The 15,103-nt window shown below is 42.1% G+C and overlaps 1 protein-coding gene and 1 pseudogene across 1 annotated transcript in view; both read left to right on the forward strand.

The window, feature by feature from the left end:
• Positions 1 to 15,103, forward strand: part of nrg3b (neuregulin 3b) — a 412,760-nt gene that overhangs the window by 31,378 nt on the left and 366,279 nt on the right. The gene's annotated exons all lie outside the window — the stretch shown is intronic.
• LOC139029222 (tRNA wybutosine-synthesizing protein 2 homolog pseudogene) lies at positions 9,765 to 10,440 on the forward strand (annotated as a pseudogene).

Below are 15,103 nucleotides of genomic sequence, written 5' to 3' on the forward strand. Positions count from 1 at the left end.
TGAATCAGATATAGCTCATTCATCATTAAACCCTTTGATGTGTCCAATTACTTCAACAACTACTTCATTGACAAAGTGGACAAACTCAGGAATTAAATGCCAACAACAAACTCTGAGCCAGCATATTCATGCATAAAATACCTAACTATGAAAGAAAAATATTTTGTAAAGTTAGTGTGGAAGAGATGGAAAAATTATTGCTGGTAATCAATCATAAGCTCCCAAGTGGCACAGCTGTCTAAGGCACTGCATCTCAGTGTAAGAGGTGTTGCTACAGTCCCTGGTTCGAATCCAGGCTGTATCACATCTGGCTTTGATTGGGAGTCCCATAGGGCAGTGCACAATTGGCTCAGCGTCGTCCAGGTTAGGCCGGGGTAGGCCCGTCATTGTAAATAAGAATTTGTTCTTAACTGACTTGTCTAGCTAAATGTAAAAAATAAAAACACCTGGTATTGACAACTTAGATGGAAAGCTACTGAGGATGGTAGCGGAATATGTTAAAGCTCCTATTACTTGTATCTTTAATCTGAGCCTGAAAAAAAAATATTCTCAGACCTGGAGGGAAACTAAAGTCATTCAGCTACACAACAATGGCAAAGTGCCCTTTACTGGTTCTAACAGCTGACCAATCAGTCTACTGTAGGCTTTTAGCAAATTTTGGGAAAAATGTTGTTTGACCAGATAAAATGTTATTTCTCTATGAACAAATTAACAACAGACTTCCACCATGCCTATCAAGAAGGCCACTCAACATGTACTGCACTGACACAAATGACTGATGATTACCTGAAATAAATTGATAATAAGAAAATTATGGGAGCTGTACTGTTAAACTTCAATGCAGCCTTTGATATTATTGACCATAATCTGTTAGTGAAAAAACGTTTGTGTTATGGCTTTACACCCTCTGCCATATTGTGGATCGAAAGCTATCTATCTAATAGAACACAGTGTTTTCTTTCATGGAAGCCTCTCTAACGTAAAACATGTTGAGTGGGGTAGTAAACAAAACACGTGTGTATATGTAAACTGATGATTCAGCCCTATACACGTCAGCAGCCACAGCTAGTGAAATCCCTGCAACTCTAAACAGAGAGTTGCAGTTAGTTTCAGAATGGGTGGTCAGCATTAAACTAGTCCTGAATATACACTATATATACAAAAGTATATGGACACCCCTTAAAATTGGTGGATTTGGCTATTTCAGCCACACCCACTGCTGACAGGTGTATAAAATTGAGCACACCGCCATGCAATCTCCATAGACAAACATTGGCAGTAGAATGGCCTTACTGAACAGCGCAGTGACTTTCAARGTGGCACCGCCATAGGATGCCACCTTTCCAACAAGTCAGTTCGTCAAATTTCTGCCCTGCTAGAGCTGCCCAGGTCAACTATAACTGCTGTAATTGTGAAGTGGAAACATCTAGGAGCAACAATGGCTCAGCTGTGAAGTGGTAGGCCACACAAGCTCATAGAACGGGATCGCAGAGTGCTGAAGCGTGTAAAAAACGTCTGTCCTTGGTTGCAACACTCATTACCGAGTTCCAAACTGCCTCTGGAAGCAACATCAGCACAAGAATTGTACGTTGGGAGCTTCATGAAATGAGTTTCCATGGCGAGTAGCCGCACACAAGCCTAAGATCATCATGCACAATGTCAAGTATAGCTGGGGTGATGTAAAGTGTCCATTGGACACTGGAGCAGTGGAAACGCGTTCTCTGGAGTGATGAGTCACACTTCACCATCTGGCAGTCCGACGGACAAATCTGGGTTTGGCGGATGCCAGGAGAACGCTARCACAGTGCCAACTGTGAAGTTTGGTGGAGGAGGAATAATGGTCTGGGCCTTTTTTATCATGGTTCAGGCTCCTTAGTTCCAGTGATGGGAAATGTTAACACTACAGCATACAATGACATTCTAGACGACTGTGCTTCCAACTTTGTCGCAATAGTTTGGGGAAGGCTTTTTCCTGTTTCAGCATGACAATGCACCCATACAGAAATGGTTTGTCGAGATCAATGTGGAAGAACTTGACTGGCCTGCACAGAGCCCTGACCTCAACCCCATCGAACACCTTTGGGATGATTTGGAACGCAGACTGCGAGCCAGGCCTAATCGCCCAACATCAGTGCCCGACCTCACTAATGTTCTTGTGGCTGAATGGAAGCAGGTCACCGCAACAATGTTCCGACATCTAGTGGAAAGCCTTCCCCGAAGAGTGGAGGCTGTTATAGCAGCAAAGGGGGGACGGACTCCATATTAATGCCCATGATTTTGGAATGAGATGTTCGACAAGCAGGTGTCCACATACTTTTGGTCATGTAGTTTATCTAAGACTATGAGCATAGTATTGGGTATTGAGCAAGTTGAGGAGACTAAATTACTTGGTGTTACCTTAGATTGTAAACTGTCATGGTCAAAGCATATGGATTCAAAGACCGTAAAGAAAGACCGTAAAGATGGCAAAAGGTCTGTCTGTGATAAAGAGACGCTCAGTCTTTTTCAAACCACATTCAACCAAACTCATACAGGCTCTAGTTGTYTCTTATCTGGACTACTGCCTGGTAATATTGTCAGGTTCTGCAAAGAAAGACATAATAAAGCTACAGCTGGCCCAAAACAGAGCAGCACATCTTTCCCTGCAATGTTCAAATAGAGCTAATGTCAACAAAATGCTAATGTCAACAAAATGCATCCTGGCTCAAAGTAAAGGAGAGATTTTCTGCTTCACTTCTCATTTATGTAAGAAATATTAATGTGTCAAAATCTCCAAACTGTCTATTTAATCAACTAAGATAAAGCACTGACAGACATTCATATTCCAAAAGACATGCAACCAGAAGTCTTGTCACAGTCCCTATAGCCAAAACAAATTCAAGGCAACGCACAGGAATACAGTGGCTTGCAAAAGTATTCACCACCCTTGGCATTTTTCCTATTTTGTTGACTTATAACCTGGAATTAAAATGAATTTTTGGGAGGTTTGTATCATTTGATTTACACAACATGCCTACCACTTTGAAGATGCTAAATATGTTGTATTGTGAAACAAACAAGAAATAAGACAAAAAAACAGAAAACTTGAGCGTGCATAACTTTTCACCCCCCCAAAGTCAATACTTTGTAGAGCCACCGCTTGCAGCAATTACAGCTCCAAGTCTATTGGGTATGTCTCTATAAGCTTGGCACATCTAGCCACTGGGATTTTTGCCCATTCTTCAAGGCAAAACTGCTCCAGCTCCTTCAAGTTGGATGGGTTCCGCTGGTGTACAGCAATCTTTAAGTTATACCACAGATTCTCAATTGGATTTAGGTCTGGGCTTTAACAAGGCCATTCCAAGACATTTAAATGTTTCCCCTCAAAACACTCAAGTGTTGCTTTAGCAGTATGCTTAGGGTCATTGTCCTGCTGAAAGGTGAACCTTAGTCCCAGTCTCAAATCTCTGGAAGACTGTAACAGGTTTCCCTCAAGGATTTCCCTGTATTTAGCATCATCCATCATTCCTTTAATTCTGACCAGTTCCCCAGTCCCTGCCGATGAAAAACATCCCCACAGCATGATGCTGCCACCACAATGCGTCACTGTGGGGATGTTGTTCTCGGGGTGATGAGAGGTGTTGGGTATGCGCCAAACATAGCGTTTTCCTTGATGGCCAAAAATATAAATTTTWGTCTCATCTGACCAGAGTACCTTCTTCCATATTTTTGTGGAGTCTCCCACATGCCTTTTGGCGAACACAAAACACGATTGCATATTTTTCTGGCCACTCTTCCGTAAAGCCCAGCTCTGTGGAGTGTACGGCTTAAAGTGGTCCTATGGACAGATACTCCCAACTCCGCTTTGGAGTTTTGCAGCTCCTTCAGGGTTATCTTTGGTCTCTTTGTTGCCTCTCTGATTAATGCCCTCCTTGCCTGGTCCATGAGTTTTGGTGGGCAGCCCTCTCTTGGCAGGTTTGTTGTGGTGCCATATTCTTTCCATTTTTAATAATGGATTTAATGGTGCTCCGTGGGATGTTCAAAGTTTCAGATATTTTTTTATAGCCCAACCCTGATCTGTACTTCTCCACAACTTTGTCCTTGACCTGTTTGGAGAGCTCCTTGGTCTTCATAGTGCCGCTTGCTTGGTGGTGCCCCTTCCTTAGTGGTGTTGCAGACTCTGGGGCATTCCAGAACAGGAGTATATATACTGAGATGATGTGACAGATGATGTGACACACAGGTGGACTTTATTTAACTAATTATGTGACTTCCGAAGATAATTGGTTGCACCAGATCTTATTTAGGGGCTTCATAGCAAAGGGGGGGAATACATATGCATGCACCACTTTTCCGTTTTTAAGTTTTTAGAATTTTTTGAAACAAGTTATTTTTTTCATTTCACTTCACCAATTTGGACTATTTTGTGTATGTCCATTACACGAAATTCAAATAAATTCCAATTACAGGTTGTAATGCAACAAGATAGGAAAAATGCAATGGGGTGAATACTTTTGCAAGGCACTGTATATAAAGCCATGATAGCATGGAACTCCCTGCCATCTCAAAATAAAAACGAAATAAACAGCACATCACAGCACAACGCCTCTGACCTAAATAGCTTGTCGCATTTCGCTCCCGAGCACATCGGGTGTTTGGGTTAAAGTTAAAGATCAGCTATGCCCTTAGTATTAGAATATCAGGGCCTGCTAAGAGAATGCATTTGTATGATATGATACTCTTCTCAGCTCACTGACTAACTGATGTTGTGAGAATCTCTAAGGTTGTTTAAACCCTCTTAAGGATCAGACCCTTTTTTTCAATTTTTGCCTAAAATGACATACCCAAATCTAACTGCCTGTAGCTCAGGACCTGAAGCAAGGATATGGATATTCTTGATGCCATTTGAAAGGAAAGACTTTGACGTTTGTGGAAATGTGAAATTAATGTTGGAGAATATAGCACATTAGATCTAATAAAAGATAATGCAAAGAAAAAAACATGCTTTTTTTCATCTTTGAAATGCAAGAGAATGGTCACAATGTACTATTCCAGGTTAGGCTCACTTTCGATGTTGGCCACTAGATGGCAGCAGTGTATGCAAAGATTTCGACTGATTCAATGAACCATTGCCTTTCTGTTCAAAATGTTGTATCAAAACTGCCCAAATGTGCCTAATTGTTTAATTAATACATTTTCAAGTTCATAACTGTGCACTCTCCTCAAACAATAGCATGGTATTCTTTCACTGTAAATCGGACAGTTCAGTTAGATTAACAATAATTTAAGATTTCTGCCCATATCAGATATGTCTATGTCCTGGGAAATGTTCTTGTTACTTACAACCTCATGCTAATCACATTAGCCTACATTAGCTCAACTGTCTTGTGGGTGGGGGACCGATCCTGTAGAGGTTAAAGAAAATTGCTAAAGTGGCATTAGGATATCAGGGTTTACCTCAGTAGAGCAAAGCATTATTGATGTATGGAATGTCAAGCCTAATTGTATAAAGTGTGTGTTCTTATTTTAAATGTATATAGTGTGAGGGGTCCCAAACAGTTGGAATCAGGAGGTGGGATTATTAAGGGAATATCATGTTACCATTGGTATATTCAAATGAGAGTTTAGTCACCTTATCCCCTTAATTATCCCGCCTCCTGAATCCAAGTGTTTGACATGGGGGAGGGGGCCAGTAACTTTATGATCAAACTTTATCAATGTAGAAGGAACAGTCATTTTTCATTCTTTGGTCATCATACTTTGATCTGGTTTCATCCAAATATCATCACATTTGATGAAAAACATGATTTTGTCTGTTCATGATCTTTAAGGTTGAGAGCTGCCACTTACAAAAGAGTAGGAGTTCCTCAAGTGACTATGCATATCCCAATGTTCGGAGAGTTACCACTTTGCTATTGTATTTAAATAATAACGTTATTAATTGTATATAAAATACTTAATGCACAAAAATATTTAGAAATAGTTGTGGTGTATAAGCTGGATGGCCAAAAATAACTATCTGAAAGCCACACCCCAAATAAACCACGTCCATGAACCCAAACGTGGGTTAATTTATCTATCACTTGGGTTTTTATTCACTTTCAAGCTGGGTCTTTTTTAATATAATCCAAAGGTTATTTTTTGTTGTATATCAATACACTCTATAAACTGCTTGATTAAAACAACCCAATTTTGGTTATTTGGTAACCCAGCACTGGGTAAATATTGGACAGCACACATTTTTAATTGTTTTTATTTGTTTATTTATTTCCATTTATTTTTCTTAAAAATTTATCAGCATTTTTTGTATATTTTTTTTTACCCTGTCAGTTGGGTTGCGTGGGTTAATTCAACCAACAGTTGAGTTTTTTAACCATCAGTTGGGTTAACCCAGCAGCTGGGTCTTTTTGAAAGGTCCTGAATGGTCATTCTGATTCCCAATGCAAAATATACCCTTTTCCCCGATAAAAATTCTCAAAATGCGCCTTCTGCGATGCTGGTTACAAGGCGTAATTTAAAAAAATAAGTACCGCCTTGTAACCAACATCGGAGAAGGTGTGTTTGCATTGGGGGGTGGTTTATATACAGTGACGTAAAGTACTTAAGTAAAAATACTTTAAAGTACTACTTAAGCAGTTTTTTGGGTGGACTTCAGGTAGGATGGAAACCTATTCAACATCAGGAGGCTCCAAGCAACCACCAAGGTTTTGACGGAGGGGGTTCCAATTCAAAATTGGATCAAATTAGATCAAGCAGGCATCATTGTGGTCCTCAGGAGACATAGAACCATGTTGTATTATTTCACTGCCATACTGTGTTCGATCTTGTCTAGCCATCTTGTCTCAAGAGGACCACAATGGAAATAAGTCCCAGACTTTATAGTGTGTTATCCTAATGTGCATGTACGGCTTTTTCAACCGAGTGCCCCATACAGAAATACATGGTAAGACCAACTGCAAGAGTATGGAGTCCATGGTCACCCAACACCAACTGTGCTGGCTTGGGCACCAACTGCGCTGGCTTGGGCATGTCATTAGAATATCTCAGGAGCGCTTGCCACGAAAGATTCTGTATGGCCAGCTACATCTTGGCCGGCGGTCTGTAGGTGGGCAGATGAAGCGCTACAAGGACCAGCTAAAAACATTGAGGAAGAAGTGCAACATCAAACCCACAGACCTAGAGGATGCTGCTGCCAACCGTTCCACCTGGCGGCAGCTCTGCCAGAGTGGTGAACAGAGGTGGGAGGAGGAGAGGAGCACAAAGAGACAGCAAAAACAGCTCAGGAGATATACAACCATGCCTGCCCCTGCCCCACCTGCACTAAAGTTTGTGGATCTTGGATTGGACTCTACAGTCACCAAATAATTCACTGTTAACTCAGAAGTGCAAGTCATCATTGAATACGATGGACTACCATAAGCAAGCAAGCATATTTTAGAAATTACATTTACTTTGATACTTAAGTGTATCTGTTTATATAGTAGCTAGATAGCTACTCTACTGGTGCCAAAATTTGACTGTCGGGTGTCAGAAAATATAATTAAAAGTTTACGCTGGTCATCTATGGCAAAGACACTTATATGTTTCCCCTCTGCAGGTAGACTAGTGGTTAGTCCATTAAGCCAGTAACCAAAAGGTTGCTGGATCGAATCCCTGAGCCGACAAGGTAAAAATCTGTTGTTCTGCCTCTGAGCAAGTCAGTTAACCCACTGTTGTCATGTCATCACATCTATCATTACAAGAGGTAAAAAAATATACACTGCTCAAAAAAATAAAGGGAACACTTAAACAACACAATGTAACTCCAAGTCAATCACACTTCTGTGAAATCAAACTGTCCACTTAGGAAGCAACACTGATTGACAATAGATTTCACATGCTGTTGTGCAAATGGAATAGACAAAAGGTGGAAATTATAGGCAATTAGCAAGACACCCCCAAWAAAGGAGTGYTTCTGCAGGTGGTGACCACAGACKACTTCTCAGTTCCTATGCTTCCTGGCTGATGTTTTGGTCACTTTTGAATGCTGGCGGTGCTRTCACTCTAGTGGTAGCATGAGACGGAGTCTACAACCCACACAAGTGGCTCAGGTAGTGCAGRTCATCCAGGATGGCACATCAATGCGAGCTGTGGCAAYAAGGTTTGCTGTGTCTGTCAGCGTAGTGTCCAGAGCATGGAGGCGCTACCAGGAGACAGGCAAGTACATCAGGAGACGTGGAGGAGGCCGTAGGAGGGCAACAACCCAGCAGCAGGACCGCTACCTCCGCCTTTGTGCAAGGAGGAGCACTGCCAGAGCCCTGCAAAATGACCTCCAGCAGGCCACAAATGTGCAAATGGGCTATTTTACATGGGAATAGGAATGACTGTTTTGGCACTTTAACTAGTGATGTTACGTTTGAAACTGGAGCTCCAAGGCATGCATAAGATTTGCTAAGCAGCGAACTTGGAAGCAGTGTGCCGTTGCGTTTATCACTTTATCAGAAGTATGTCATCAATGGCATCCTCATCTGATCGTGTGCTTTTTCAAACCGTGTGTTGCAAAATGTGAAATCCCAATGATTGCGCTATGGTTCTGATATTTTCTTCGATTCCAAGCTGTTTTCAAACACCGAACTTACAAATATAGTTTGAACTTTGTACAAAAAGATTCACCCGACCGGTAGCTTAGCAGGTAGAGTAGGGAACTATGGATTATTCAGGGAGATGAMGGTATGAGGTTGAATTCGTTGAAAGTACACTATTTTGAAAATGTATTTTGTGAAACCACACTTTCTGCACTGTTGTTTAAATAATTTGTTTCATTTAGTATAGTTTAAGCTTGTCTTAAGCATCTTAAATAATGCCAAAAAGGAAGCATGATGTGAGATGTGAACCTGGTTTTCAATCCGAATATAAACTACAGAGTTCCAGAGTTTTGCTGAAAACTGTGGTGAAAAAACTCATATCTGATAATCACATGCTGCTATTTATTGTTGACCAGCAGATGTCACTAATGTGCATTATGAACAGATAATGAAGCGCTGAGTAAATAACCTTTTTTCAGCACAATTTGGTGAAAGCACCAAAGCATTCAGAAAGCCTACCTTTAACATGTGTTAAAAATACAACAGAACAGATTAACTGTAATGACATTTACACTCACAGTGGCCAAAAATAACTATCTGTATGCTGCGCCCCTTCCTAAGCCACACCTCCAGTCTTCTGATCTGACCCATTGGATCATAGCTCAATAATAACCCAACTAAGTGACCCAAGTGGCTGGGTCAAAAATAACCCAACATGTGTTCTGTCCACTATTTACCCAGTGCTGGGTTGGTTTTAATCCAGCATTCTTTAGAGTGTAACATGAATGACTTTCATTTTACAAGAGGGCCGCCTGCCTGCAGGAGTGGTCGTTGTCAACTGGGTAGCCCCTTTCTTCCTCCCTCACAAATATTGTAACACATTTGCCAGAATAGGTTACATCTACACCAGCCAGAATATAGCATGAGTTTATGGTATGGCAACTTGGTATGAACTTTGAACTCTTATTCACTAAAGAAGTGATACATCCTAGACGTCGAGTTATCAGCAGCAGCTGTAAACGTGCGTGGCCTAGGAAAGGATGGACAATCTCTTCAGATTGACAGGGTACTACAACGTATCCGTTCTACCACACGGCGAAAGACTACAACGTATCCGCCCAGAAATATTCATCAAAGGACAAGGGAGATCTCTGCTGGGCAACCCAGCCTTCCATCTTCGACCAATCTATCGAAGCGCAGCTCAGATAAAGACACGACACCATGCTAGTTGGAGAGGACATCTGGGTGACACATGTAGACAACAATATCAGGTATGAGTTTGATGTGACCAGGTCGCCTCATTCAACTGCAGTGGGGAGACTGTGGTGGATTTATATGCAGGTATTGGCTACTTCACTAACCCATACTTGGTGCATGCGGGGGTCAGCCACGTTCATGCTTGTGAGTGGAACCCTGATGCCGTGGAAGCCCCGCAGAGAAACTTGGAGTTAAATGGAGTGTCACATCGCTGCACTGTCCACCATGGAGACAACCGCTCTCATTGTGTAACCTGGCTGACCGGGAAAATTTGGGCCTCATGCCCAGCTCTGCAGATGGCTGGCCTGTTGCCTTTTGACTACTGAGGAAAAGCATGTTGCATATTCACCAGACTGTTACCTCACCACCACATCATATTACAGACTGTGACACTTCCTCTGTTCCTGTCATGGAGAGAGTGGACATTTCTGGAGGAGACCAAGAAGAGGTGTCTTCTAAGAGGAGTGACAGAGAAGTTTGGGGTGCTTGGACAAAGGACACAGCCATCCACATTGCCTCTCTGCTGCAGGACATCACTGGGGGACCATGGAGGACTGGCGTCCAGCACATTGAGCATGTCAAGTCATACACATCTCACATTCACCATATAGTACTAGTCTTAGAATGCAGGCCACTCTGAAGAGACAATAGTCAGGACAGGACTGAATGACTTTTGTAGTCATACCAGTGGCGGACTGGGACCAACATTCGTCCCTTTCTAACACACCGAACCCTTTTTTCTCCTAGAGGCCCCCATTATTAGCAAGATAATGAACTGAAAAAGCATGTGTGAGCAAGGAGGCCTACAAACCTGACTCAGTTACACCAGCTCTGTCAGGAGGAATAGGCCAAAAATAACCCAACTATTTGTGCGAAGCTTGTGGAATGAGATGAAAGAAATAAAAGCTGAAATAAATCTCTCTCTACTATTATTCTGACATTTCACATTCTTAAAATAAAGTGGTGATCCTAACTGACAGGGAATTTTTACTAGGATTAAATGTCAGGAATTGTGAAAAACTGAGTTTAAATGTATTTGGCTAAGGTATATGTCATCTTCAGACTTCAACTGTATATATATATATATTTTAAAGCCTGCTCATCTTAACTTCCATAAATAACAATTCATATTTGTAGTAATGTAGGTAGTTTATGCAAAGGATTGTTACCTCTTACCAGTATTGCCATTACAAAAATGAATGAATCAATCAGTCAAATGTATTTATAAAGCCTTTCTTACATCAGAAAGTGTCAGAAAGTGCTGTACAGAAACCCAGCCTAAAACCCCAAACAGCAAGCAATGCAGGTGTAGGTGCATGGTGGCTAGGAAAAACTCCCTAGAAAGGCCAGAACCTAGGAAGAAACCTAGAGAGGAACCAGGCTATGAGGGGTGGCCAGTCCTCTTCTGGCTGTGCCGGATGGAGATTATAACAGAACATGGCCAAGATTTTCAAATGTTCATAGATGACCAGCAGGGTCAAATAATAATAATCATAGTGGTTGTAGAAGGTGCAACAGGTCAGCACCTCAGGAGTAAATGTCAGTTGGCTTTTCATAGCGATCATTCAGAGTATCTCTACCGCTCCTGCTGTCTCTAGAGAGTTGAAAACAGCAGGTCTGGGACAAGGTAGCACGTTCGGTGAACAGGTCATGGTTCCATAGCCGCAGGCAGAACAGTTGAAACTGGAGCAGCAGCATGACCACGTGGACTGGGGACAGCAAGGCYTCATCAGGCCAGGTAGTCCTGAGGCATGGTCCTAGGGCTCAGGTCCTCCGAGAGAGAAAGAGAGAGTGAAAGAGAATTAGAGAGAGCATACTTAAATTCACACAGGACACCGGATAAGACAGGAGAAATACTCCAGGCACAGTTCCTTGCAAAAGTATTCACCCCCTTGGTGTTTTTCGTATTTTGTTGCTTTACAACCTGTAATTTAAATACATTTTATCTGGATTTCATGTAATGGACATACACAAAATAGTCCAAATTGGTGAAGTGAAATGAAATGAAATAACTTGTTTCAAAAAATTATTAAGAAAATTAAAACGGAAAGGTGGTGCATGCATATGTATTCACCCCTTTGCTATGAAGCCCCTACATAAGATCTGGTGCAACCAATTACCTTCAGAAGTGACATAATTAGTTAAATAAAGTCCACCTGTGTGTCACATGATCTGTCACATGATCTCAGTATATATACACCTGTTCTGAAGGGCCCCAGAGTCTGCAACACCACTAAGCAAGGGGCACCACCAAGCAAGCGGAATTATGAAGACCAAGGAGCTCTCCAAACAGGTCAGGGACAATGTTTTTGTCACGCCATGGCCTTAGTTATCTTTGTTTTCTGTATTATTTTAGTTAGGTCAGGGTGTGACATGGGGGATGTTTGTGTGTATTTGTCTCGTATTGGGTGGTTGTATTGTATTAGGGGGTTTTGGTAGAGTTTATGGGGTTGTGTTCAGTGTAGGTGTCGAGGTATGTCTATGGTTGCCTGAGTGGTTCTCAATCAGCAGACGCTGTCTTTCATTGTCTCTGATTGGGAGTCATATTTAAGGCAGCCATAGGCTGTGTGTGTGTGTGTGTGTGTGTGTGTGTGTGTGTGTGTGTGTGTGTGTGTGTGTGTGTGTGTGTGTGTGTGTGTGTGTGTGTGTGTGTGTGTGTGTGTGTGTGTGTGTGTGTGTTGTATGCACTTTCGTTTTGTAGCTTCACGGTCGTTTTGTTAGTTTGTAAGTATTTTCGTTTCGTGTTCATCTTCTTCATTAATAAATAGAGGATGTATTTATATCACGCTGCGCCTTGGTCCACTCTTTCACCTCAAGACGATCGTGACAGTTTTGGAGAAGTACAGATCAGGGTTGGTTATAAAAAAAGATCAGAAACTTTTAACATCGCACGGAGCACCATTAAATCACTTTTTTTTTTAAATGGAAAGAATATGGCACCACAACAAACCTGCCAAGAGAGGGCCACCCACCAAAACTCATGGACCAGGCAATGAGAGCATTAATCAGCGAGGCAACAAAGAGACCAAAGATAACCCTGAAGGAGCTGCAAAGCTCCACAGCGGAGATTGGAGTATCTGTCCATAGGACCACTTTAAGCCGTACACTCCACAGAGCTGGGCTTTACGGAAGAGTGGCCAGAAAAAAGCCATTGCTTTAAGAAAAAAATAGGCAAACATGTTTAGTGTTCACCAAAAGGCATGTGGGAGACTCCCCAAAAATATGAAAGAAGGTACTCTGGTCAGATGAGACTAAAATTTATTTTTGGCCATCAAGGAAAACGCTATGTCTGGCGCATACCCAACACCTCTCATCACCCCGAGAACACAACCACACAGTGACGCATGGTGGTGGCAGCATCATGCTGTGGGGATGTTTTTCATCGGCAGGGACTGGGAAACTGGTCAGAATTGAAGGCATGATGGATGATTCTAAATACAGGGAAATTKTTGAGGGAAACCTGTTTGTCTTCCAGAGATTTGAGACTGGGATGGAGGTTCACCCTCCTGCAGGACAATGACCCTAAGCATACTGCTAAAGCAACACTTGAGTGTTTTAAGGGGAAACATTTAKATMTCTTGGATTAGCCTAGTTAAAGCCCAGACCTCAATCCAATTGAGAATCTGTGGTATGACTTAAAGATTGCTGTACACCAGCGGAACCCATCCAACTCGAAGGAGCTGGAGCAGTTTTGCCTTGAAGAATGGGCAAAAATCTCAGTGGCTAGATGTGCCAAGCTTATAGAGACATACCCAATAGACTTGGAGCTGTAATTGCTGCAAGAGGTGGCTCTACAAAGCATTGACTTTGGGGGGGTGAATAGTTATGCACGCTCAGATGTTCTGTTTTTTTGTCTTATTTCTTGTTTGTTTCTCWATCKAAAATATTTATCATRTTCAAAGTGGTAGGCATGATGTGTAAATAAAATGATACAAACCCCCCAAAAATCCCCCCACAAAATAGGGAAAATGCCAAGGGGGGTGAATACTTTCGCAAGTCGCTGTATAACAGACTGACCCTAGCCCCCTGATACAAACTATTGCTGCATAAATACTGGATGCTGAGACAGGAGGGGTCGGGAGACAGTGGCCCCGTCCGATGATACCACCAGACTGCCAAACAGGCAGGGTAACCCGGACAGGAACATCACGTCAGTGACTCAACCCACTCAAGTGACACACACCTCCTAGGGACGGCATGGAAGAGCACCAGTAAGCCAGTGACTCAGCCCCTGTAATAAGGTTTGAGGCAGAGAATCCAAGTAGAGAGAGGGGAACTGGCCAAGCAGAGACAGTGTGGGTGGTTCGTTGCTCCAGTGCCTTTCCGTTCACCGTCCCACTCTTGGGCCAGACTACACTCATTCATATGACCTACTGAAGAGATGAGTCTTCAATAAAGACTTAAAGGTCGAGACCGAGTCTCTGTCTCACACATGGATAGGCAGACCATTCCATAAAAATGGAGCTCTATAGGAGAAAGACCTTTCTCCAGCTGTTTGCTTATTAATTCTAGGTACAGTAAGGAGGCTTGCTTCTTATGACCGTAGCGTACGTGTAAGTATGTACGGCAGGACCAAATCGGAAAGATGGGTAGGAGCAAGCCCATGTAATGCTTTGTAGGTTAGCAGTAAAACCATAGCCTTAACAGGAAGCCAGTGTAGAGAGGCTAGCACTGGAGTAATATGATCAATTCTTTTGGTTCTAGTCAAGATTCTAGCAGCCATGTTTATCACTAACTGAAGTTTATTTAGTGCTTTATCTGGGTGGCCGGAAAGTAGTCTAACCTATAAGTGACAAAAGCATGGATACATTTTTCTGCATAATATTTGGACAGAAAGTTTCAGATTTTTGCAATGTTACTGTCACGTTCTGACCTTTATTTCCTTTGTTTTGTCTTTATTTAGTATGGTCAGGGCGTGAGTTGGGGTGGGCAGTCTATGTTTATATTTCTATGTTTTCCTATTTCTGTGTTTGGCCTGATATGGTTCTCAATCAGAGGCAGGTGTTTTGTGTTGTCTCTGATTGGGAARCATATTTAGGTAGCCTGTTTTGTGTTGGGTTTTGTGGGTGGTTGTCTTCAGTCTTRGTGTGTCTGCACCAGACAGAACTGTTTCGGTTTTTCACATTTGTTGTTTTTTTGTATTTTGAGTGTTCACTTTTATTAAACAAAGATGAACAATTACCACGCTGCACATTGGTCCTCCGATCCTTCTAACTTCTCCTCCTCAGACGAGGAGGAAGACGAAAGCCGTTACAGTTACGTAGATGGAAAAAAGTTGTCCTTGAAACAGTCTTCATATGTTC

The sequence above is a fragment of the Salvelinus sp. IW2-2015 genome, linkage group LG18, assembly GCF_002910315.2.
Source record: "Salvelinus sp. IW2-2015 linkage group LG18, ASM291031v2, whole genome shotgun sequence".
NCBI classification, from domain to species: Eukaryota; Metazoa; Chordata; class Actinopteri; order Salmoniformes; family Salmonidae; genus Salvelinus; species Salvelinus sp. IW2-2015.